This window comes from Ursus arctos, unplaced genomic scaffold (assembly GCF_023065955.2).
Source record: "Ursus arctos isolate Adak ecotype North America unplaced genomic scaffold, UrsArc2.0 scaffold_30, whole genome shotgun sequence".
Classification (NCBI taxonomy): Eukaryota; Metazoa; Chordata; class Mammalia; order Carnivora; family Ursidae; genus Ursus; species Ursus arctos.
The window spans coordinates 15,536,789-15,561,315 of NW_026622986.1; positions in this window are offsets into that span (position 1 = coordinate 15,536,789).

Consider the following 24,527-nt stretch of genomic DNA (forward strand, 5'->3'; position numbering starts at 1 on the left):
CCCAGCCCTTGACATCCTTTGACATCTTGGGGATTTCTTACTCTTTGGAATACTAAAGAGTGGATATACTGGCAGGAAATGTTAGGTCCTTATCTAGCAAAGAGAGAAACTTGTGAAAATATAAAATTTTTTTACTAAATTACACCTATTTTTATTTTAGTGCTTTTAAATCAATGAAACAGAATCATCCAGACGCAATGGGGGAGTCCTCCTTGAGACTTGATCAACTTGAAGCAACTATTATGGTATTGGCTCAGCAAATAAGCAACTTTTATTGAGATGGGAAGATTTAATATCATGAAGACAGCAGGGTTTCTCCCTGAAATAACATGTAATGCAATTATAAGTAGAATCCTAGAGGGCTGTGTGTTTGGTTTAGTAGAGTAGGGGTTATTTTATTTATTTTATTTCTGGAACTGGGTGAAGTAATTTGATGTTTGCATGGAGGAATAAGCCTCCAATAGTATTATGAAATTAAAAGAAATAGGAATAAAGCATAATATGTTTGAGGCTGAAGAAATTGTTGATTTGCCTTACCAGCTATAAAACTTATTTTAAAGTTTCTTTGATCAAACCACATAGAAGCGACAGGTAAATCAATAGAGAGTCCAGAAAAAGATCTGAGTATCCTTGGGAAATTGACATGGGACAAAAATGGTATTTTAATTTAGAGGAGACAGGATGGCTTACTTAGCCCTGTCTCCTCTAAGTTGAAATGTAATAATTTTTTTCAGAGAACTTCAATTTTTTGATGAATTTGGGTAGCATGAATGACTAATCATTTTGAGGAAAAAGAATTTAGTCCTCATCCACACCAAATACAAAAATAAATTCTAGATGAATTAAAGACTTAAATGTTTAAAAATTTAAAAATGAAGACAAAACTTAGAGTTCTTCAGCAAAGTGGGCATCTCCAAAGCTATAACCCATAAGGCAGTTTTGATTATAAAAACAAATTTAAAAAATATTTGGGATGATAAATGATTCCACAGCATAAAAAGACAAATGACAGACTGTAAAAATTATTTGCAAACCAGGTGGGAGGGTGAGTGGTCAATTCTATAATATATAAATTGATTTTTAAAAGGGCATAGAAATCAATGTAAAAATGGGAAAAGAATACAATGCAATTCTCAAAATACAATTCACAAAAGATGATCTAAACAGTTAATAAATATAAAAAAAAATGCCCAAGCAAAGAAAGACAATTATCATAAGGTTTCACTTATTTATGGAACATAAGAAGTAGGAAGATTGGTAGGAGAAGAAAGGGAAGAAGAAAGGGGGGGGTAAACAGAAGGGGGAATGAACCATGAGAGACTATGGACTCTGGGAAACAAACTGAGGGCTTCAGAGGGGAAGGGGGCCAGAAATGGGATAGGCTGGTGATGGGTAGTAAGGAGGGCACGTATTGCATGGAGCACTGGGTGTTATACGCAAGTAATGAATCATGGAACTTTACATCAAAAACTAAGGATGTACTGTATGGTGACTAACATAATATAATAAAAATATTATTATTAAAAAAAGAAATTATTTCTTTTTAATGGATATGTAGAAGGAAATAATAAAACTAGCATTTAGAGAAATTTCAAAAAAAAATGCCCGACTTCACTGATAGTCTGGAAAATACAAATTAAAGGTATTGTAAGATGCTATATCCCATCCATCAGATTGGCAGTAATTACAAAGAACACTAATCCCCTGTGCTAGCCAGGATAAAGGAAAAATTTCTCTTATAGATGGCTGGTGGAAACACGGATACTATAGTTTAAAAAGATAATCCAATGATATCTAGCAAAATAATTGCAAAGCGTAGCATTATTTGTAGTGAACTCCCTCTCTGAAAATAGAGGAAAGTACTCAGTAAAAATAACCTGAATATCCATCTATTGACAGAAGGCTAAATAAATTATAGTGCATCATATTGTCAAAAACATGTAAAACATGAAATGTTCTGTAGTTATTAAGAATAAGTGAGATCTGTAGCTATTGACATGGAAGGATATCAATGTACTTTGTGAGAAAGATCCAGTTATAAAGAAATGCACTGTGATGGTTAATTTTCTGTGTCAGTTTGACTAGGCTCTGGCACCTGGATATTTGGTCAAACACTAGTCTAGACGTTGCCATGAAGATCTTTTTTTAGATGTGATTAACATTTAAATAAGCAGACTTACTTGAGTGTGATCTGTTGTGTATGATTCCAGTGCCTTATCTGTAAAATGGGATTAATAATAATAATACCTCCTTCACAAGCCTTTGTGAGTATCCAATGAGATCATATGTGAAAGGCACTCAGTATGCTGTATGCTGGCACAAAGTAGTTACCTTTATTACTCCCATAGCTTTTGTTATTGTTATTAGAGATAGTGTCAGATTACTGGGGAACCATTGAAAGAGTCCATCCAAATTTGCAAAGAGTAGTTCAGTGGTTGGTAAATAGTTCAATACAGCCAGAGCAACATAAGGAAAGGGATGTGTGTGTGTGTATGTGTGTGTGTGTGTGTGTGTGTACACACAGCGGACACACTTAGAGGGAAGAGGTGGTAGCAGAGGGAATGAGTGGAAGGGAGGACCTCAGAGGCAAAATCTGCAAGATTAATTCAATATTAAAGATGCTGCTGAGGTTCCTGGAGTAGATATCATTGTTACCAAGGGAGGAGAAACAGGTTTGGGAGAAGAATATAAGATAAAAAGTTTGGGGAGCACCTGGGTGGCTCAATCAGTTAAGCGACTAACTCTTCATTTTGGCGCAGGTCATGATCTCAGAATCATGAGATTGAGCCCCATGTCAGGCTCTGTGCTGAGCATGGAGCCTGCTGAAAATTCTCTCCCTCTCCCTCTCCCTCTGCCTTTTCCCACCCCCCCCCATTCTCTTTCTCTCTCACTCTCTAAAATAAATAAATAAACCTTTAAGAAAAGAAAAAAAAAAGTTTGGTTTGGGACACAACAATAACTAATATTTATTGAATGCTTATCTTTTATGACCCTGACAACGCTCTACACAGTCGTTACAATTACATTCCCCATTTCTCAGATGACAAAACTGAAGAACAGAGACATTAACCAACTTGCTCAGGGTCACAGAACCTACAATCACTGGAACGAGGTTATGAATAGATGAGAGTTTCAAAATGGAGGCCATGGTCAAAGGCATCAAGGGTTGCCAGAAGTCTGGAAGAATAAATATTGAAAAAAGACATTGGATTCGGCAATTGGGAGGCAACCTTATCCTTATTAGGGTCTGAGTTCGATAGCTTTAAGAGCAGAGCATACATAAAAGGAAAGGGTTAATAGTGACTAATTTTCTCAAGGAATGTAACAGCGAAGGACAGGAGACAGATAAGAAGGCAGTTACAATGTCTGGCCTCTGCTGGGAACCCTCCAAAGGCCCCTTAACTTCCTCAGAATAAAATAAAATCTTCACATTAGCCTACGAGGTTCTATCTGATCTGGCCCCCACCTATCTTTTTGGTTCCATCACCTGCCAATCTCCCCCTGACCAACTGGGCTCCAGCTTCACTGGCATCCTCATTGTTCCCAGCACATACACACTCTCCTGTCACAGACACTTTACACTCCACCGTCCCCTTGGCCTGAACCACTTTGCCCCAGGATGCTTGTTATATTTCCTTGTCAGAAACCTTCCCTGATCAACTTATTCAAAACAGCATTCCTTCTATCCCATCATTTTCCATTTTCTTTTTTTTAAGATTTATGTATTTATTTGAGAGAGAGCAAATGCAGAGGTGGGCAGGACAGAGGGAGACAGTGTCACAAGCAGAGCCCATGCGGAGGGTCAAGCCCAACTCAGGGCTCGATCTCATGACCCTGAGATCATGACCCTGAGATCACGACCCTGAGATCATGACCTGAGCGGAAACCAAGAGTTGGTTGCTTAACTCTGCCATCTAGGCGCCCCTCCACTGTTCTTTTTTCTTCTTCATAGCACTCATCACCATCACCATTTATTTATTTGTTTAGCATTTGCCTTCCAACACCAAATATGAGCTCCGTGAGAAGAGAGACCTTGTTCCTTATAGCATCTCCAGCAACTGAAACGGTTGTTACACATGATAGGAGCTCAGTAAGATTTGTTAAAGGAATTAAATTAATCTGAGAGAATATGTACTTCTCAGGAAGCCCATAATTTAATTGTGTATACATAATGTGCACACACACAGAATACTGAAGTACCACCAGTTAATGCACTGCAAAAACAGAGCACCCAAGTCTCATACAATAAACAGTGAGTTGAGGTCAACCAGGAAACATTTTGTCCAAGGGAAGGGGCTCAAGTCAGATTTAGGGGGAAGAGAAAAGGAAGTTGCATTTCCAAGAAGGGAAGTGTAAGTGAGGAATGAGCAATGTTTTATCTGAAGACAGGGGGGAGAGAAGATTAAAAGAGAAAGTCATGTGGAGATAATTCTCTGGAGGGCTCAAAATACATTATTAATGATTTTTCTCTCTCTTTCTCTCTTACATACACACAACACTGCAGACATCCCTCTAGCAAAACTGGGATTTGCCCTTTAGTTTTATTTATATATGCCTTCCTCCAAGTTTCAAGAAATTTTATGGAGGATCATTCAGCATTGATTTAAAAAACACGGATGACGTTTTCATCGCTTGTACTTAGGAGGCACGGAAAGCCCATCTAAGTCACTCTTGTGTCCCCTAATGCTTTAGTTCCTGGCTCAGTCCCTGCTTCCTAATTCTACTTTCACTTTAGAATCACTGGGAGAGGTTTAATGAATACCTATGACCAGGACTTGTCCCACCCAATTAATTCAGAAACTTTGAGAGTGTGGTCTGGGCACCGATAGGTTCCCCAAAGTTCCTCAGGTGCTAATAAAATTCATCGAACTTGAGAACCACAGAGCGAGTGCATTCACCCCAAGTGGAATCCCTGAGCACCCAAAGACGGCGATGCTTTAGTAGCTTTAAACAACACAGCTTGTTTCTCGTGGTTCTCTTTGATTCCTTTGGTGCTCACGGTCGGAAATCCTAGTGTCTTGATTGGTTTCTCTGCTTTGTGTTTCCAAAGGTGAAAATCAAGGCGTCAGCTGGTCTGGACTCTTATCTGGAAGCTCTGGGGGAAGAATCCACTTCCAGGTTCATTCCCACTATAGGAAGAGCTCATTTCCATGCGGCTGCAAGACTGGGGCCCTCCTTTCCATGCTGTATCTCCATCATAAAACCCCTCCATCTCATAATGCTAAGTGAAATAAGTCAAGCAGAGAAAGACAACTATCATATGGTTTCTCTCATCTATGGAACATAAGAACTAGGATGATCGGTAGGGGAAGAAAGGGATAAAGAAAGGGGGGGTAATCAGAAGGGGGAATGAAACATGAGAGACTATAGACTATGAGAAATAAACTGAGGGCCTCAGAGGGGAGGGGGGTGGGGGAATGGGATAGACTGGTGATGGGTAGTAAGGAGGGCACGTATTGCATGGTGCACTGGGTATTATACGCAACTAATGAATCATCGAGCCTTACATCGGAAACCGGGGATGTACTGTATGGTGACTAACATAATATAATAAAAAATCATTAATTAAAATAAATAAATAAATAAATAAAACCCCTCCATCTCAGACAAGCAACCACAGGCTCGCTCCTCATTTTTTTTTAAAGATGTGTTTATTTGTTTGAGAGGGGAAGGGAAGGGGCAAAGGGAGAGAATCTGCAAACAGACTCCCCACTGAGCAGGGAGCCAGACATGAGGACCCATGAGATCATGACCTGAGCCGAAACCAAGAGTCACACACTTAGCCGATTGAGTCACCCAGGCGCCCCAGGCTTTTTCCTGGTAATTTGAATCCCCTTCTGCCACGTCTCTCTGACTCCAGCCAGAGCAAGTCCTTTGTTTTTAAAGATTAATGCAATTAAATTGGGCCCACTCAGATAATCCAACGGAATCTCCCTATTTCAAAGTCTATATAACCTTAATTATATCTGCAAAATCTGCATTGTCATGTAATAGGACATAGTCACAGTTTCCAGGGATTCGAGCATGGACATTTTTGAAATCGATTCTGCCTACCTCACTGCTCTAGCCCATAAAATGATGACCATAGCCCCTCCCTCACCCCCTGTCTGTTTATGTCATCATTTAACCCAAGTTAACTTGAAATCTTACAAAGTGTGTCTTCCTTCATACAGGTTTCATGCCTGTGTTATCAGACAAGGTCCGTTCCACGGTGCATCTGTTAGGGCTGATGTAACAGAATACCATACATGGGGTGGCCTAAATAATAAACACTTATTTCTTATAGTCTTCGTGCTGGGAAGTCCAAGATCAAGGCCCTGGCAGATTTGGTGCCTGCTTCCTGCATAGATGGCCGTCTGTTCTCTGTGTCCTTACCTGGCAGAAGCCGGGAGGGAGCTCTCTGGAGTCTCTTTTATGATAACACTAATCCCATTCATGAGGGATCATTCCCAAAGACCCCCCCTCCAGATACCATCACAATGGGGATTAGGTTTCAACACATGAATTTTAGGGGGACACGAACATTCTATCTATGAATCCTACCAAGAACTTTGTTTTGTTTTTTTTGTTTTTTTTTAATAATGATTTTTTATTATATTATGTTAGTGTATGGTGACTACCAAGAACTTTGAAGAGTCAGATTCCTTGTATAATATAGGAATAGTGAACACTTCCCCGGGGGTGAGGGAGGAGATACAAAAGAACATTTTTTAAAAAATTAGTGTTTCTTGACCTTTATTTTGCCCATATCAAGTTGAAATCAAACCATAAAGGTAGTTATAGTCTGCATGATTAGTGCTATTTTATTACCTTAATTACTATAACCATAATGTATTTGAATAGTTCTAAAAAATGGATGCTTAAATTGTTTATAAATAAAGGAACATCCGAAGTACTTAGAATAACAATTCTTAAGCCCAAAACTCTACTTGTTTAATCTTTTTATTTTAAACAGGGTTAGTCCTGCATATCGACATTCCATTACTACGTGTAATATTAATTTCATTAAACGATATACTTCTTACAGGTGGCAAGGGAAACCTGCCAGCTTTGATGGGGTTAGTATCATGGAAACCACACTAAAAAAAAAAAGGACCAAAGTGAAATGGAATTGTTTCCAGGTAGGCTGGAAACAGGGAGGAATGATATTAAATTATCACCTAGGAAACCAGTGGTATAAACTTTTAAAGGTTTCACCAATAGGGTCAGTTGGAGTTTACTGTCAAGATAAAAACATGCACTTACTTCAGCTGCATCACAGAGAAGAAAGTCAGGCATCACAGAAGAAAAGCAATCAGGACCCTGTGCTGGGCCGTGAAATCTAGCCTGTGCTGCTCCCCAGGCTGAAATGAAAAGGCCTTGGAAGTCAGCACGTGGGAGGGGCAGAGCTGCTCGTGGGCCTCAGTCCTCCAGCTCACCCTCACCCCCTCTTATCCTCAGAGGAATGACACTCAGTACAGTGGCTGCAAATGCCATTAGGCAAATGAGCATGTGACAGTGAGCGTATTTGCCGCTGAAAGTCTGTCTGCTATTCTAAATCAGAAGCAAAAGTCTGATATGTCTGTGATCCTGAGAAATTGTTTTCGTCCTGGCTGCCAAAAAAAAAAAAAAAAAATCAGAGTAAAGTCATTTTAGACACTTCAGTCTAACCACGGTGATGCTTTTATGAGGCTAATAAACCCATCTCTAAAATGTGGTAAATAGGTGTATTTGGAAATGCTGCTGTAAGCATATAACCTTTTCTGAAGTACACACTGTACTTGTTTTTTGGATTGAAAGCTTCGCAACATGCCATGGCCAGAAGTAATAAAGTTCAGATGTAAATGTGAAATATTAAACAGCTGCTTATATGTGGAAGAATCCATGAGGCACTAAGCCACAGTCTGACTGTTGTAAGCAGTGGTTATCCCTTGGGCACGGGAGCAAAGAATGCCCCAAGGCATGTGGTTAGTGCAAGGTTGTTGCCATTATTTTTCCAGATATCAGTCTGAATATATTTTTATTTCACCTCAGGTTAGAAAACCAATCAACCAACCAACAATGACAATTCTATCCGAAGTTACTCCTGTCATTACACATGGAGAGCTCAGGGCCTATTTTTGGAAGCTGTAGGTTGCGGCAGCTCTCGGTCAAGGTCAATGAGAAAGGGCAAAGTGATCCTAGGAGCACTAAACACTCAGGCTGCAATGGATCTTAGAGATCCTCTAATCCAGAGGATCCCATTCCATGGGCTTTCAGTTGCTATCATAACAAAGGAACTATAAACCTATAAACGCAACAAGCCTCATATATATATAACACATAAGCACACACACACACAAATACATCCACACGTACTTATTACATGTTCAATTACAAGACATGGAAATCGTTTGTGTTCTCTTCTCCTTTCCAAGATGGTAGTCAGGCCCTTTGTACAACATTGGCTCAGAACAGGTTTGAATTTCTTCCAAGTTTTTTATTTCTGAAATCCTAAGCTTCCTGAATGAATTAAGTTATAAGCAGAGGAGAGAAGCGGGAGCTTTAACTCAAAGGAAGGTTTTCCATCCTGATGAAGATATGAACGTCTTTTGAGAGTGTACAGTGTACAGTAGAGTGTACAGTAGAGAGCAAGAGAATCAATGTAGTAGGGAATTTTCTAGTTTTCTAATATGACTGGTGTGTCTGGGAAGACATGCCAAACGACAACCAGGGCTTTTAGGCTTAGAAAGGTTTACCATTCCCAAGAACCAGCAAATGATACAAGTGTGAGAGGATTAAGTGGTTTTGGACACTGAGTGCTTCAGTGGTAATCAGGATGGTTGAAGATTGGAGGGATCCTAGGATTGGAGGGGGAGCCCCAACAATGACCGAAATGACATAAATTACTATTCTGGCAAAATCATTTCTGTGATATTCAGAGCCAGATTTAAGTTGTTTTTAAGAAGTAACATTTCATATGTACCAGGATTTTTGTAATAATACCGGTATCTGCTATAAACACATATATACAACTTCTCTGACAATGTATATAGATGATATTGTGGTAAATGAAATGAAATTTAATTAAAAGAAGTGCTATGTTTGTCATTCTTCAGGTATCATGAATTTTTCTTTTTTAAAATTTTTTATTTACCTGAACAACCTGGCAAACTACTGTCTGAGCTGTCACAGAGCCCAGTTTGTCCCACTATATCATAGCTGGAGCCAGGGGAAGAAGGGGATCTGGCCCTGGCTGCCCCTCTCTGAGTGGTCAGGGAGATCCTTCTCTGATCGTTCTTCCTGCTGCATCCAAGAAAAAGCTACCAGCAGCACCTCCTTATCTGATTATCTGGCCCTGTCTCATCTCTGCTGCCTCCTGCTTGAAGTCTTTTGAACTGCTGCCTTCTTTCAACCAGATTAAAGTTTAAAATGTTTTTGACATAGACTTAATAAAATTTTTATTTTCCCTGAGCTTTTACATCAGAAGAATTTTTACCATGTGCATAGCTTTCTCTCAATCAATCATGAAATTGCTTTTCTCTTTCAGTGTATTACAACAGACTCTTTGTGAAGTTTTCTTTTTCTATTTAGGTATAATTGACATATAACATTATATTAGTTTCAAGTGTACGCCATGATGATTTGATATTTGTTTCTATTGCAAAATGATCACGACAGTAAGTCTAGTTAACATCCATTGCCTCACATAATAACATATTTTCCTGTGATGAGAACTTTTATGATTTACTCTTAGAAACTTTCAAATATACAATACAGTATCATTAACTACAGTCATGCTGTACATTACAGCCCCATGACTTTTAAGATTCCACGTATAAGTGAAATTATATGGTACTTGTCTTTCTCTGCCTCACTTATTTCACTTAGCGTAATGCCCTTAAGTTCCATCCATGTTGTCACAAATGGCAAGATTTCCTTCTTTTTTATGCCTGAATACTATTCCATTGTGTATATATACCACATTTTCTTTATTCATTTATCCATCGATGCGAAGTTCTTGAGGAAAGACTCTCCCCTCCTTCCCTTAAGGGGAGGGTTTAACACTCTACTCATACTGGATATGTTTAGAGGCATGTAGTTTCCTAACTAGCTGTACCTCAGAGACGTGTGAACCACGTATAAAATGCAGATTCCTGGGTCCTAGCACTAGAGCTTCGGATCCAACACCTTTTACTTGAACCCATCACTCCTCAAGTGATTCTGCTACAGACACAGGTTTGGGGACCTCTACTCCAAGGCATACAGATGTGAATAAATCTACAAAGCAGTTTTGATTACAAATAAAGATCGTCATTATGCATGACCGAACTTTGCTTCCAGCAACTGCCTTCTTAGGTTGACCATTTGATTCCCACTCCTTTCTATCTCTGGCCTCCTGAATTCAGTTCTGTCATTGTTCCTCTAATAAATAAAGTGAGCTGATCGACTCTATTGGACACTATGTTCAGTAGAAGTGACAGAGGAAATTCTCATAGCCTGAAGAATAAAATTTACTGATCCCTGAAGTCCATCAAAGGTTAATAAAGCATTGGGACTTTATCCGTCTGAGATCATAATTTATTAATTGAAAGCATTGCAAAAATCTTACACGAATTTCATTCAACAAACATTGATTGAAAGCTTATTACATTGGATGTACTCTACAAGGTGTGTTAATGGCACACCTTCATGAAGATAACAATTTAATAGTAAAGAGAAGGCTTCTATCCTTATTTACACTTCTGCATTGGTTTACTCCTACGGTGGTATTGTCGGCTGGTGTCCTTTGAGATTCATATTAAAATAGTGTCTGGAGAAAACAAAAGAATTGAGACCATAATTACTTTTTTCTTTGTTATTCTAGGAAACTTAAAGAAATGAAAGTGAGGAGCTGGTAGCACTTCAAACAAAATTACCTTGACCTCTAATGGCCATCCTCGCTCCTTCCTAGGGTTATTTCTGTCAGAAGGACATTAACCATGAAGCCAAATCTTCTGTTTCCTCCAAAGGCTGCTGAATGATCCTGTATGCTAGAACAATGAGGCACCTGTGGGTTGTTCTTTTTAATTAAAAACTCTTTAATGGAATGGACTTTCAGGCATTTACTTTGGGTAAATGCTAGAATTTGGTCCACCTCATTTTCCAAAGTTTAATTTGTAAATTGTGTTTAAAAATAGATTCCAGGTTTGAGCACACAATAAAAAAACTCACAGTAGTCCCTGAAGATTGGATATATAGGCTATTCAGATGAGAAACAAGCAATACTGCAATGTGTCTGTTGTATGCATGAATGTTTTTAAGTGCCTAGAAATTAGCAGAAGATTCCTGAGAGAAGAGAGAAAGGTCAACTAAGAAGAGACTGTCACAGCGGAAGAACTTAGGCCATCATAATAGAGAGTGGATTTGAAGAGAAAGCCTTCTGACTAATCTAGGGAATGAGAGGGGAGTTCGCAGAGCTGGACGTATAAGTAAAGCCAGAAAGAGCAATTCTTAAGCATTAGTGAGGTGTGAGGCTCCGCTGTATTTAAGAGAATGCTATCTTGATGCGAACTTTCAGAATATCCCTTAGGAGGGACTGATGGAGTAACATGCTATTAACCAAGTGCTACTCTAGGTGATTTTAGAACAGCTGCCTCCCTTCCCCTTATTTCAACACAGACCCAGAGTGCTTGTCCTGAGAAGAGGGTGAGCAAAGAACTTTTCACAAGAACTGGATGCTACTGAAGTTCCCTAAACATCAGAATTTGGATGGATGCCGATTGCATGTGTAAGTGAGAACTGGTTCCCAGAAAATACAACTCAGTGCCAGCATCTTGCTCATTTCCAACATTAATTTCTATTTCTTGATTTAAAATTTACATATTTAAAGGCTTCCATTGCTAAAATGCTATAAATTATAGCAAAAAATCAACTCCTTTATTCATTTGTTCTACCAATACTTATGCCTACCTATTTGAGGAACCGTATCAACAATAACATCAGGCTTTATGTTGTCTTTTAGGGTCTTTTAATGAACATATACTTTCGAGTCCCTTCTATGTGCTAGGAGTGTACCAGGTTCTGGGGATAGAAAAAAATAGACACAATTTCTCCCCTACTCAAACTAACAACTGAAAGGGAGGAAAACATTAAGTTAATAACTAAAAGGAATGTATAATTATAAACTATGACATGTATCATATTAGTCGGGATGGGCTAAATTATGCTCTGAGCCCAAACAATCTCCATATCTCATTGCTTGCAACAACAAAGGTACACTTCTCGTTCACAAAAATTTCTGCTATGGAACCATTCAATTCTCTAGGCAGACAGCAAGGTCCTTTAAATGGTAACCCACTATACAGATGGAAGGTAAAAGCAAGAGAAAATGGAGATGTATTAGATATGTAGGGTGAGAAGCAGGGTGGTGTCAAGGATGACCCCTTGAGACTTGTCAAGCTACATGGATGATATTGTCATCTACTAAAATATGAAAAGCTACAAGATACCTACGATTTGAGAGCAGACAGTACATGTGTTTCATGCATGTTGAAAGAGATGTTAAGTTCAGTTTTGGACATGTTGATTTGGGGTTTTCTTGAGACATTCAAATAGAGATGTTGGGTTGGCATTTGGAATTCTGAGGTGATACCTAGCTAGAAAGATAAATTTGAAAGTCATGAGGAAATGGGAGAAAACTGAAGGTGGAATCATGGATTAGGATGTCCTTGGAGATGGTATAGAGTGAGCTCAGAAGAGGGCCTGGAACTTAGTCTTGAGGCACTCCAACATTTATTAGCTTAGGATATTGATAAAGAGAGGACCAAAGAGAGAGAAAACCAGAAGAGTGTGCTATCTTGAAACTCATAAGATGGACTCTTTCAAAGAAGAGCTGCCAACATACTTAAATGCTGCTAAAATATCAAGTAAAATGAGAATGAGGCCTGTATTTCTGATATGACACAAGTCATTAGTAACTTAGCAAGGGATATTTTAGTGGTATAATGGAGACAGAAACTCTATCTTGAATAAGCTGAAAGAGAGTGAGAGACCACCAGTTAAAGATGGTAGGTTGAAACAGAATTTTATCCCACTCTCTTCCAAAACCCCACTAAAACAGAAGTAAAAGAATTTTTAAAAAGGCATAAAATACAAAGAGAAAAGGAGAGAAGATAGAAACCATTGGATGCTCTAAAAGTCTGGACCCTAACCTGGTAGGAAAAGCAACATAGCAACATAGCAACAGAAATTACATCTCAGATCATGCCTGAAGTCTCAAGAAATTATGACACCGAGTCCCTTTGGAAGTGAGGATGAAAGGATTGCTAAACATAGAAGAATTGGTGGAAAATAATTTAAAAGCAATTAAACCTTCATTCACCCTTTTCACACCATGTACCCATACAGCTGTCCCTTTCCCGCGCCAACACGAAAGGAGATATTTATTCTCTGCAGAGTAAAACAAGATCTCTGGACCCTGGACTCCGGTCAAAACTGGAAATAGAATACCATGTTAAATAAAAGAAGACTTGAGTCAAAATTTATGGAAAGCCCTCTTCCTTGATTTATATATGTTGCCAGTCTTGTATGGTTAGGAAGAGATTAGTTGAGGCTTCTTTGGGAAATCTGCTCAGCCCTGTGAAAAAAAGCCCACAGAAACTGACATTGGTTTTCCAGGAGAAAGAAGGTCAACTAATGTTACCTTACACTGAAGAACACAGTCAACAAGAACTTGGCAAGTTCACCCCTATCTCTGGATCTTTACAGTTGTTTCTTCTAGACATGGTTTTCCCTCTAGTCTCATATTGCAGCCTCCTTTCCAAAATTTGGGTTTCTGCACAACATTATGAAAAAATTACATTTATAAGAATTGCTAAACAGTCCTACATTTATCACAAAGAACTAATACTAATAAAAGTCATGTACATAGTGCTTACCATAGCTAAATTCTATACCCACGTACTTAAGCTTCCTATCAATTTTATGTACATATACCATTATTATTTCTACATCGTACATGAGCACATGGAAATATTAAGTAAAATTGCCCAACGACTTGTTGCTAGTAATTGGGGGGCATGCAGGTTGAATCCAGGGAGTCTGGTTCCAGGGATCATGCTCTTGACCACTATGCTGTTTCCTCTTAAAATTAAATATGGCTAAAATGTGACTATCAATAGAGTAATACGAAGAAAGTCAACTATTCTTGGCTCTCTTGAATTCTTCCTATCTAGGAAACTTAAATATTTCACATTGTCTTAATGATTGTGTCCGTTTCCATGAATATCCTTACAGATTGAAGATGGTCTGCAAATACTTAAGAATTAGAGATGATGTATTATAACTTACAATAAATGTACTTTCATCAACTAAAAAAAATCTAAAACGTAATAAGTAAAGAGGATTAAGAGTATACTTATCATGATGAGCACTGAGTAATGTATAGAATTGTTGCATCACTATACTGTACACCTGAAACTAATATAATACTGTATGTTAGCCATGCAGGAATTAAAATAAAATTTTAAAAATGTACTAATAGGTGGAAAACTTTCATCCATAAAAGTTCAATCATGTTTAAGCTTTTGTTACATGACATAATGGAAGCTAATGGAAAAGGATCACTAATTCTTCATTCTATGTTTCTTTCCCTCTATTTTTCTTTCCCCTAATGAACTTACTTTTAAAACCAAATTCTATAACTTCTAAGAAAAACAGACTTCCATGTTAAGATGAAGAATAGTTAGTAGTCTCCCATTCACCCTTTTCTACCTTCTCATTGAAATGCAGCAGCACTGTAGGAGAGACATCATTACAAGAGCACTGGCAGTATGGAATACTGGTCAATAATATATCAGATATACTAACCAAGCATTGACAGAACCCAAGGAGAGGACATTAGGTGATCTCCACCACTGCCCATGGAGCAAGCCTGCCTCAGGTGGGACATTCTCTGGACAAAATGAGGGAAGCCATCAACTAAATGCAGAAGCTGTGGTGTGCAGCAGCCAGGATCCCTTTCCCCACCCATTTCCATCAGTTAAAAGTATAGCTTTTCACACTTGTTTGGACACATGCATTTTCAATAAAACTATTTGACTGGGGTGGAAAAGACATTTGTGGAGCATTGATCCTGGGATACAAAATCTATTGTATGAGGAGAAGAGAGAGTTTGTAGGAGCCATGCAAGCTAGGGAGGTGATAGTTTCCTCACACTCTTTCTGGAAAGGGATAATCATCAGAGACTCTAAGAATAAATTCCTCTTCACATTAATTGACAATGGAAGAGCATATCTTCGTGCAGTGCAACACAATCATACCGTATATAAATGACCACCAAACTTAGGAAATTAGGAAAGGATCTGTATAAAATAATCTGGGCTATTATTATGTGAGAGAGAAATTCTAACCCAGACCGAGTGAACAGTGTGGGACACCAAAAAGAACTCATTCACCCGATCTTGACAAAATCAGACCTAAAGAGTGACCTTCTCATTAAAGATGAGCAAACAGGAAAAGAATAAAACCAAAATAAAAAATTCTGCAACTCAAAAGATGAGCAGTGTCATATTTAAGATGAAGAGGAACTACATGCTTCAGAAAAGGTCAACTATAAGATTCACAAGATTTCCAGCAATATAGCTTTGTGTTGCCAAAATTTAAACAGGCTGTGAAACAAGAAAAGAAATGAGTAAGACATCAAGAAATTAATAAGAAGCTGTTCAATACATAAGAAGAGAGGAAAAGGGGACTAGATAAAATAAGGAGATGTTATAAGAAAACTAACAATGTATTGGCTGAATTAAAAATCTGCTTGTGACATTATAAAAAAAAGAATTAAAAAATAGAAAAACATCAAGGTAACTTGAAAAAAAAAATGAAGTTGACCTTTCCGAATACAGAGGAAAAGGATGGAGATGAACAATGATAAAGAGTATCACAAATATGAAGTAGAAAAAAATCCCTTATGTATGTACAATCAGTAATCCTAAAGATGCAATAAGCAAATAATAGATTATTGAAACAACAATCAAACTCATAGTAGAATACAACATTTATGAATTTAAGAATGTCCTGAGTCACAAACACGTCAAATAATTACTTAATGGGAAAAAGATCTCTTATAAAATCAATAAAAAACCCACACACCTGAAATAGAATGAAACTAAAAAAAACCAAGAAAATGAATGTCAATAAACATATAAGTCTATTATCTTCCTGGCAATAAAAGAAAATAATATCTTACAGGTATTATTTTTCATTTGGTTAGTTGATTTAAAAAATTTAAACTCACTTTTCTCAACTCTGCGAAATTTGTAGTGAAATATGTATTCTCATACATCAATGATGAAAAATCATTACAAACTCACTGAGAGGCAATCAGATATCTTTTGAAAGTCTTAAACCTTTCGATCCTGTAACTACACTTCTAGGAATTTAGTTTAAGTAATCAAAGAAATACACAAAGATATATGTACAATGAATGATACTCATCATAGTCTCATTTAATAGTAAAAAGAGAAATAATCTCCATATGTTCAATCATCATTAAGCAAATTATAATGTGTCTCAGTTGCCAACACAGAGAACACGGGCATTCAGATCCATCCATGTTTGGTGTTTGCTATGCCGGTGCAACAGAAAGACAACAGAACAAGAAGGTGAGGGCTGCCAGCAGAGCCTGGTTGAAGGAATGGTTCATGGAGTCTAAGATGGGTAAGCGGAAGTCATGGACTACCTTGGTAGTACTTGGCTTGAGTAGAGTGGAAGAGTGGCCTCAGGATGATTAAATTGAATGAACCATTTTTACTGCCCTTGAAGTTAGCCAGGAGGAAGGCAGGACATTGGGTGGAAAGAACGTCTGTGAACTAAGTGCCAAAATCTTCTGTGAATGAGGGGGGTATATTAGCCTGCTAGAGCTGCCACAACAAAGTACCCTATAGTGGGGGCTTAAAAACATGAATTTGTTTTCTCACAATTCTTGAGGCTAGAAGTCCAAGATTAAGGTATTGACAGGGCAGGCTTCCTCTGGGACCTCTGTCCCTGGCTTGCAGATGGCTGTCATCTCCCTGGATCTTCACATGCTCTTCTCTTTGTATATCTGTGTCCCATTTTCTTTTTTTGGTAAAAACACCAGTCATATTGGATTAGGGCCCACCTGAATGAATTCATTTAACCTTAATTACCTCTTTAAAGACCATACATCCATTTTTAACATCTTGAGGTACCTCCATACTGTTTTCCAAAGTGGCTGTACCAGCTTGCATTCCCACCAACCATGTAAAAGGGTTCCCCTTTTTCCACATCCTCGCCAATACTTGTTGTTTCCTGTCTTGTTAATTTTTGCCATTCTAACTGGTGTAAGGTGGTATCTCATTGTGGTTTTGATTTGTGTTTCCCTGATAGCTAGTGATGTTGAACATTTTTTCATGTGTCTGTTAGCTATTTGTATGTGTTCTTTGGAGAAGTGTCTGTTCGTGTCTTCTGTCCATTTATTGACTGGATTCTGGGAACCAAACTAAGGGTTACAGAAGGGAGGGTTTGGGGGGATGGGGTAACCAGGTGATGGGTATTAAGGAAGGCACGTGTGGTAATAAGCACTGGGTGTTATATGCAACTGATGAATCGTTAAACACTACATCAAAAACTAATGGTGTACTATACGCTGGTTAATTGAACATAATAATAAAAAATAATTTAAAAAATAAAATAAAGACCCTATATCCAAATACAGTCACATTCTGAAATGCTGGGGGTTAGGACTTTACCATTTGAATATGGGGAGAGGAACATAATTCAGCCTGTGAAAGGCAGTGACCGGGAAGTTGATAAATGACAAAAATCAGAAGGAACAGAGGGGGCACTATCAAATGAGATGAGCATAAATGAAGGAGAAATGACGCTTAGTGGCACTGTGGTGCAGTGAGACACCAACTTCACTAATCCAATTGTACGTGGAGTGGGGAAGAAAAAGCATCCATTTGAGAAAGACCACAAAAATCACATCCTCAATGGTGAGGCAGGTAAGACCAAAAGATGAAAGGAATATTTAGCAAAGAAGCTAAAGATTTAGCAGAAAGAAATTTCAGTCAAAATTGTCTAATATGTTCATACTTTCTCACAACCCCAATTCTCTAAACACATGCCAATGTGATCAAATAGAAAAAGAGCAAACAAAGACAACACAGGCAGGCTTTTAAAGAAATAAATATCACCCTGGACCAGGAACAGAGCAGAAACATCAATGGCTAAAGCCCAGCCCTGCTGAGTGCTAATGCAGATGCTAGCAGGTGGCTGGGTGTTCATCATCTCCGGGAATAAAAATGCTCCAAGGATTGTGGACAGTCCCCCTCCTCTGCTTAGAAAAGCTAAAAAAAAAAAAAAAAAAAAAAAAAAAAAATATATATATATATATCACTTAGCTTTTATGAAGTATACCAATGAGCTCCATTTAACTAAATCCAGCAGTCAGTTCTCAAAACTTCCCAGTCTTTTTCCTATTATGGGCATTCAATCTGTTTGATCACTCTCTCTTCTTCTTCCATAGTTAATCTTTCTTGCAATTCTTTCACTCTTCCCTCTTGAAATGCTTTCTTTACTTGACTTCCCAAAGACCACCTCTTCCTACTTGTTGTACTTCACTAGCCTCTCCTTCTCATCTTCTTTTCTGGCTCCTCGGCATCTCCCCGACCTCTCTACTTAGGCATAACCCAGAGCTTGACCCTCAGCTCTAGTTATTCTCATTTCTGATTTCATTCTCCCCCTCCATGGCTTCATCTGTCTCATGCCTAACTACCACATGTTCGAACTCCAGGGCACACATCCAGCCTCGCCAGTCACATCTCCACTTGGATATCTTGTAGGCATTCTAAATGAATATTTCCAAAATGGAACTCATGCTCTTTGCCCTTCCTTACCACAGGTGGCCCAACCCCACATAGCTCAAACCTGCTCTTCCCAAGGTTTTCACAGTAAACGGCAACCCAATCATTCCAATAGCTTAGAACGGAATTATTAGAGTTGTCCTGATTCCTCTCTACCTTCTACATCTAATCCATTTATTTTGGTCTTCAACGTACTTCTCATTTTACCTTCATTGCTTCCCAGCCTGACTGCTAACTCCACTCCAGCCACACTGACCCCTTTGCCATGCCCCAAGTAGACAAAGGTGCTCCTGCCTCGGGGCCTTCTTACTTGCCTCCTCTGCCTAAAATTCTCCCCTCCTTGGTTCTTTGTTCAAATATCACTTTTCCAATTAGGTATTCCCTACACATTTTATCTAAAATAACCAGACGAAGAACATCTATCAGATCTAGAAAGTTATCAGTCCAGTCCCCAGTAGGAAAGCAAAGAACCCAAAGGGAAATATCTTCAAGTGTAACAAACTGGGCTATTAGTGAGCTGGATGATGCCAGAAATCAGGTGTAGGCAGCCGATTGTTTTTATGTCAACAAGAAACGCTGCAGTTTGCAATGTAAATGACATTCACATTGATAATGTGTAAGTCACGCTCCCTGGCTGACTAAGGTGGATGTTTAGTGAAGGTAGTGAAGAGCTGAAAGTTAGCAACTACCCTTACAGAACACTACTGGCCAAATTTATTGAGAATTCCACTAAGTGCCAGGCTCTTGCTAAACACTTTAAATGTATTCTCTCGTTTTATCTTCATAACAACCTAATACAATAATTATCCCCATTTTACAGATATATTGAGGAGTCTAGACATAGTGCCTAAGGTGAGTGCATTAGGAGAAAGAGATTTAAGTATGTTATTTAGAGTTATAAAGTCAATTAATAAATAGACCATTAATATGAATAAAACCTTTTTAAGAGATGAAAGCAACAGTGCAAGTATGCTAAATTCATAATCTTTCATAGCAGGGAATCAATATCTACTGTTTAAAGTTGATAAATCAAAAATTGGAAGTATCAGCACATTACCTGGGATCACTACAGATTTAACCACAAGAACTAAAAACAGAAATGGGAGGAGATGGAGGCTAAGGTTGGGGGACGAATATTTACTTTCTGTATTCTCATCTCTGTACTATTCAGATTTTACTATCAGTGTGCACATGACATTTATAATAAAAATCCTTCAAGTGTACAAGTGCGGTATAAAACAGCAGCTGTGGGGATAGTAGAGGCATGCAGAAAACAAGAGGGTCCCTGGCTGCCAGGAGAGAAGATGCCGATTACCCAGGAATTAGCACAGAAGCAAGTTCTAGAAACGGGAGAGGGGGACAACTCAGCTCAGGGCTATGGAGAGTGGTGTCTCCTGCCCCTTTCCCTCACTACAACCCTGAGGCACAGTCAATACTCTTGTGGGCATTGGAGGACACTTGACATGGAGAAGCCCTGACATGAAATCTGCAATTTTCAGGTCTGGTACTTTCTCTGGTCATTAAACATATATACATACATACAAATCATATATACATCTATGTGGGTATGTGTGTACATACACCTTACATTCTACATGCCTGTAAGGGGAGGACTGAATGCTGGTCCTCTGAAGACTGGCATTAGGGATATAAAGGCAGAGTGAAGTCTCCCAAAAGCAAAACCCTAGACCCTTTATCGTAGAAACAGGCAAGCACACAAACTTCTCCAACTGAATTCTTCTCAGACAGCCCTGGACAAGGTCATCTTTCTATCAAGGCTGCATAATTTTGATCACATGCAATTTGAAACAACAATCTAATTATCACATGGGACTACCATCTTTGACTCAATTGTTAATGAAGCATTTACACCCCAGCACAGGGTTCCATAAGTGGGACATTTTACCCCAAAACAAATTTGAGTACAGACAACTCTTCTTTTCAAGGGAGCAAAGAGAACTGCTTTTCTGTGAAGACCCATGAATTGATAATTTACCTTAAGAATAAAGAAGAAGGGAGATTTTACAGAAGATTGCAACTATCGAATCATTCTGTCGTTAAATCAATTACTGCATCTGATTAGTTTTCCAGTAACACTTGGAGTAGAGAAAACATTGTTGGCAAAATAGTGAAAATCTGGCAGCCCAGAGATTTAAACATTAGCAGCCGCTCAGAAACAAACAGAGGCAACTTAGTACAATGGAGAAGAATCTTTTGATCTAATTACTTCCGCTAGTAAACCCGACCATTTTTCTTCCTGCTGATTTATTTAGTTTCACAGCATGAGCTCAATTAATTTCTTTTTACTAAGAGGTGGTGCGAATTCGTATCTTCACTAAAAATATTTTGAGATGTCTAACAACTATGTAATGCTTTGTTAACCCTTTGGTACCAGAAATCACATGTACAAAAAAAATTACAAACACAATACTTGGTCCGTAGAAGGCACTTAATAGAGTGTTATTTAAATTATAGGATATAATTTAATCATATCAAATTACTATTAAGTTCAGCAATAGTTTAGCAAGGGAGAACATGTTTAGACAATCCAATGAATAAACATAAAACAGTTGAATTAGATGTCAAGCCACGCAGAAAATTGTCGATGTGTGAATAATTCAACTTTTGAACAAAAAAAGAGCAAACAGATCATAACTGAATATTACTGAAACTCCAGATCACTGTGAAGGCATTTTGTTTCTTTAGTTCTCCTGTTTTGTGTATTACAACTACAGGTTCTCATCAAAGCTGTCTTTGTGTTTCTCCTGTGGAGACGATACCTTCAAATAGAATTCACAGAGCCAATAGTTTACCCTTCCCTTTAGGTCCTTCAGACAATCAAATGGCTAGGTGTGGATTGATTCAAGCCCCATGCAATTATCTAGGTATCAGGGGCAAAGGTAGATGATCAAGGAACACAGCAAATCCCAACACCTGTTTTCATAACTCTGTTGAATTCATCCTAACCTTCTAAGTTTTGTTTTACAGAAGCAGAATCATCTTATAGCCACTATGTCTGAAAACATTCCTTGGAGCAGCGTAATCAGATATGCAGACTTGGCTAAAATTCCTGCCAAACTGAATAGTTTTAAATTTTCTTACCCCTTTGTCTGGCGTTCTTAAAGCAAAAGTACTCAGGAAGAAGGATTTCGTGTATAGCAATAAGCCTTGTAGAAGAATAGAAAAAGGGGGGCAGTATTTTTCTTCCTATTTATTTGGGACATTTTATTAACTTTCTATTTGTTTTACCTTAACTATTCACCAAATCCTCTACAGACACTGTGAGATACGTATGTAAAATAAGAAAGCAAAGAAAATAATCAATTTAGTAAAAAGACCCTTCCAAACATGGCCCAGCATGGTTGTTGATTTCCAATAATACACACTGGGTTCAAATCCCAACTCCACCAGTTACAAGCCACACAATCTGTAAAACAGCTAGAATATTATGGCATATCTCAAAAGGTTGGTGAAAAATTAGATAAATAGTAATGAGAAGTAAAAGATGAAACTCAGAGTACTTACTATTGTTACTCAAAAAATTTTATCTTTTGGAACATGGTTTACTCTTTGCTTTAGACAACAAGTTGTAACTGGTGGTTAAAACTCCAGGTTAGGATACCAAAGCCTATTTTACCCATAATGTTTATAGCCTGACATTAATAGTATTATAAAACCAACCTACCAATTTCTTAGGATCACCAGCTCTTACCCCTGAGAGCCAACCCCCAGACCCAGTCTCCCAGACCAGACTCTACCTCCTTCAAGAGCCTCTGGATGCTGGGAGATGGGAACTCCCTACCTACCTGCCAGGGATGCATCAGGGAGAGGTGATCTTGACTACATAAGCCAGAACTATGTGCCTTTCCTGCACTGAATCAAAAAGGCCTCTGGGCTCTTGGGAGACTTCCAGAGCTTGGCACCACTCTACTGAACCAAAAGAGAGCTCAGAGCCAGACCCAGGAACACCTTGTACCTTGAGCAGTTTGCTACCCTTTTTGAGCTCAATACTTGGAACATTGTAGGAAATCAATAAAAGTTAATTAACTTAAATTTACAAAAGGTCCCTCACAGTTGGCCTCCAATCTCCTCAATGTGCCCTATTCTTTCATGTCGCCATGACTTGACTCAGAGTCTTCCTTTGCCCAAAATGCTCTCTCTGCCATTCCCTCTGCAAGAGCACAGCCATCCTTGAAGACTCAGTTCAAAGGCCACTCCCTCCCAGCACTGTCTCCTAGCTCTCCAGAAGTCAGCCTCTCTGCAGTGGCACCTGCAGTGCTCCTCACCCAGCTCTGTCCTGCACTGTGGCTTTGCAAGCACCATAACTTAGTGTTTTCAGGCTTTCATGGGTATAGGAATTATCCAGGTAGCTTGTGAACAGAGAAGATCCCTGGACTTCAAATTCAGAAACTTAGTAATAGGCTGGGTAGGGATCTGAGAGAGCTCTGTTAACAAGCTTCCTGCATGGTTCGATGGAAGGGAAAGCACGGTGTGGAAAGCAAAAAGTATCCAGGCAGAGACTGGATTGCAATTGCTACCCTATCCCCACCACTTAGTACAGTGCCCCAAACATAGTGGCTGTTCAATAAATGTTTATTGTTAAGGGGCAGAGGCATTTAAAAAGTGGTTATTCCTCTATCAACAGATGTTTATTAAGTATGTCCTAATTATAGAGGTCGTACCAATACTGAAATGGGTAGCCATCAAAATCCAATATGGACCATGAAGACAAGTGCATGAAATCAACAAAAACAAAGGTGTCTAAGACTTTAATACTGCCCTGCTGCAGAGCCAGTTAGAATTAGAATACATGAGGGCCATGTTTAGGTCAGTATTTCTCAACTAGATCTGCACACTGGAATCACCTGGGGACTTCAAACTACGGATGCCTTGACCTACATCCCTAGAGTTTCTCAATATATCTGGGATTGAGCATGTGGACCAAGATTTTTAAAAGCCTTCTCTCCCCCAAGTGATTCTTCTGGATAGCAAGGGTTGAGAGTCGCTGCTGTAGGCTCACACAGCACACCACTTGTATCTCTCCTACAATACTTAGTTTATTTGCCTCACTTTCCCAAATCTGTTTACTAATTCCCCCCACACACGCCTCTCCCCAGATTCTAAGCTTCTTGAAGTCATTTATCAAATCATCTTCACCTTTTATTTCCCTATAGTGCCTACAATAGGAGTCTATACTTAAGAGGGATATATATATATATATATATATATATATATATATATATATATATATATATATGGAGAAATACATATTTGGTCTTCATCCCCATTCCTGGCATAGACCCCCCCAAATCCTCGGAATTTCCTAAATGATGAGAGTGATAAATGTGTCCTTTGTTATGTTAACAATGTGACTTTGGGAAAGCTGTTAGGTAACCTAAGCATGGTAACTTTTTGCCTGGGACCCCACCATGTGATTAGGGGCTTAGAACTTTCAGTCCCACCCCGTTACCCCAGGAAGGGAAGAGGAGCTCCAGGTTGAATCAACTGCCAATGGCCAATGATTTAAACAACCATGATTATGTGAAGAAGCCTCCATAAAAACCCAATAGGACAGGTTAGGAGAGCTTCCAAGATGGTGAGCACACGCAGGTGCTTGGAGAGTGATGTACTCAGAGAAGGCATGGAAGTTCCCTGCCCCTTTCCCCATACCTTGTTCTATGCATTTCTTCAACTTGGCCATCC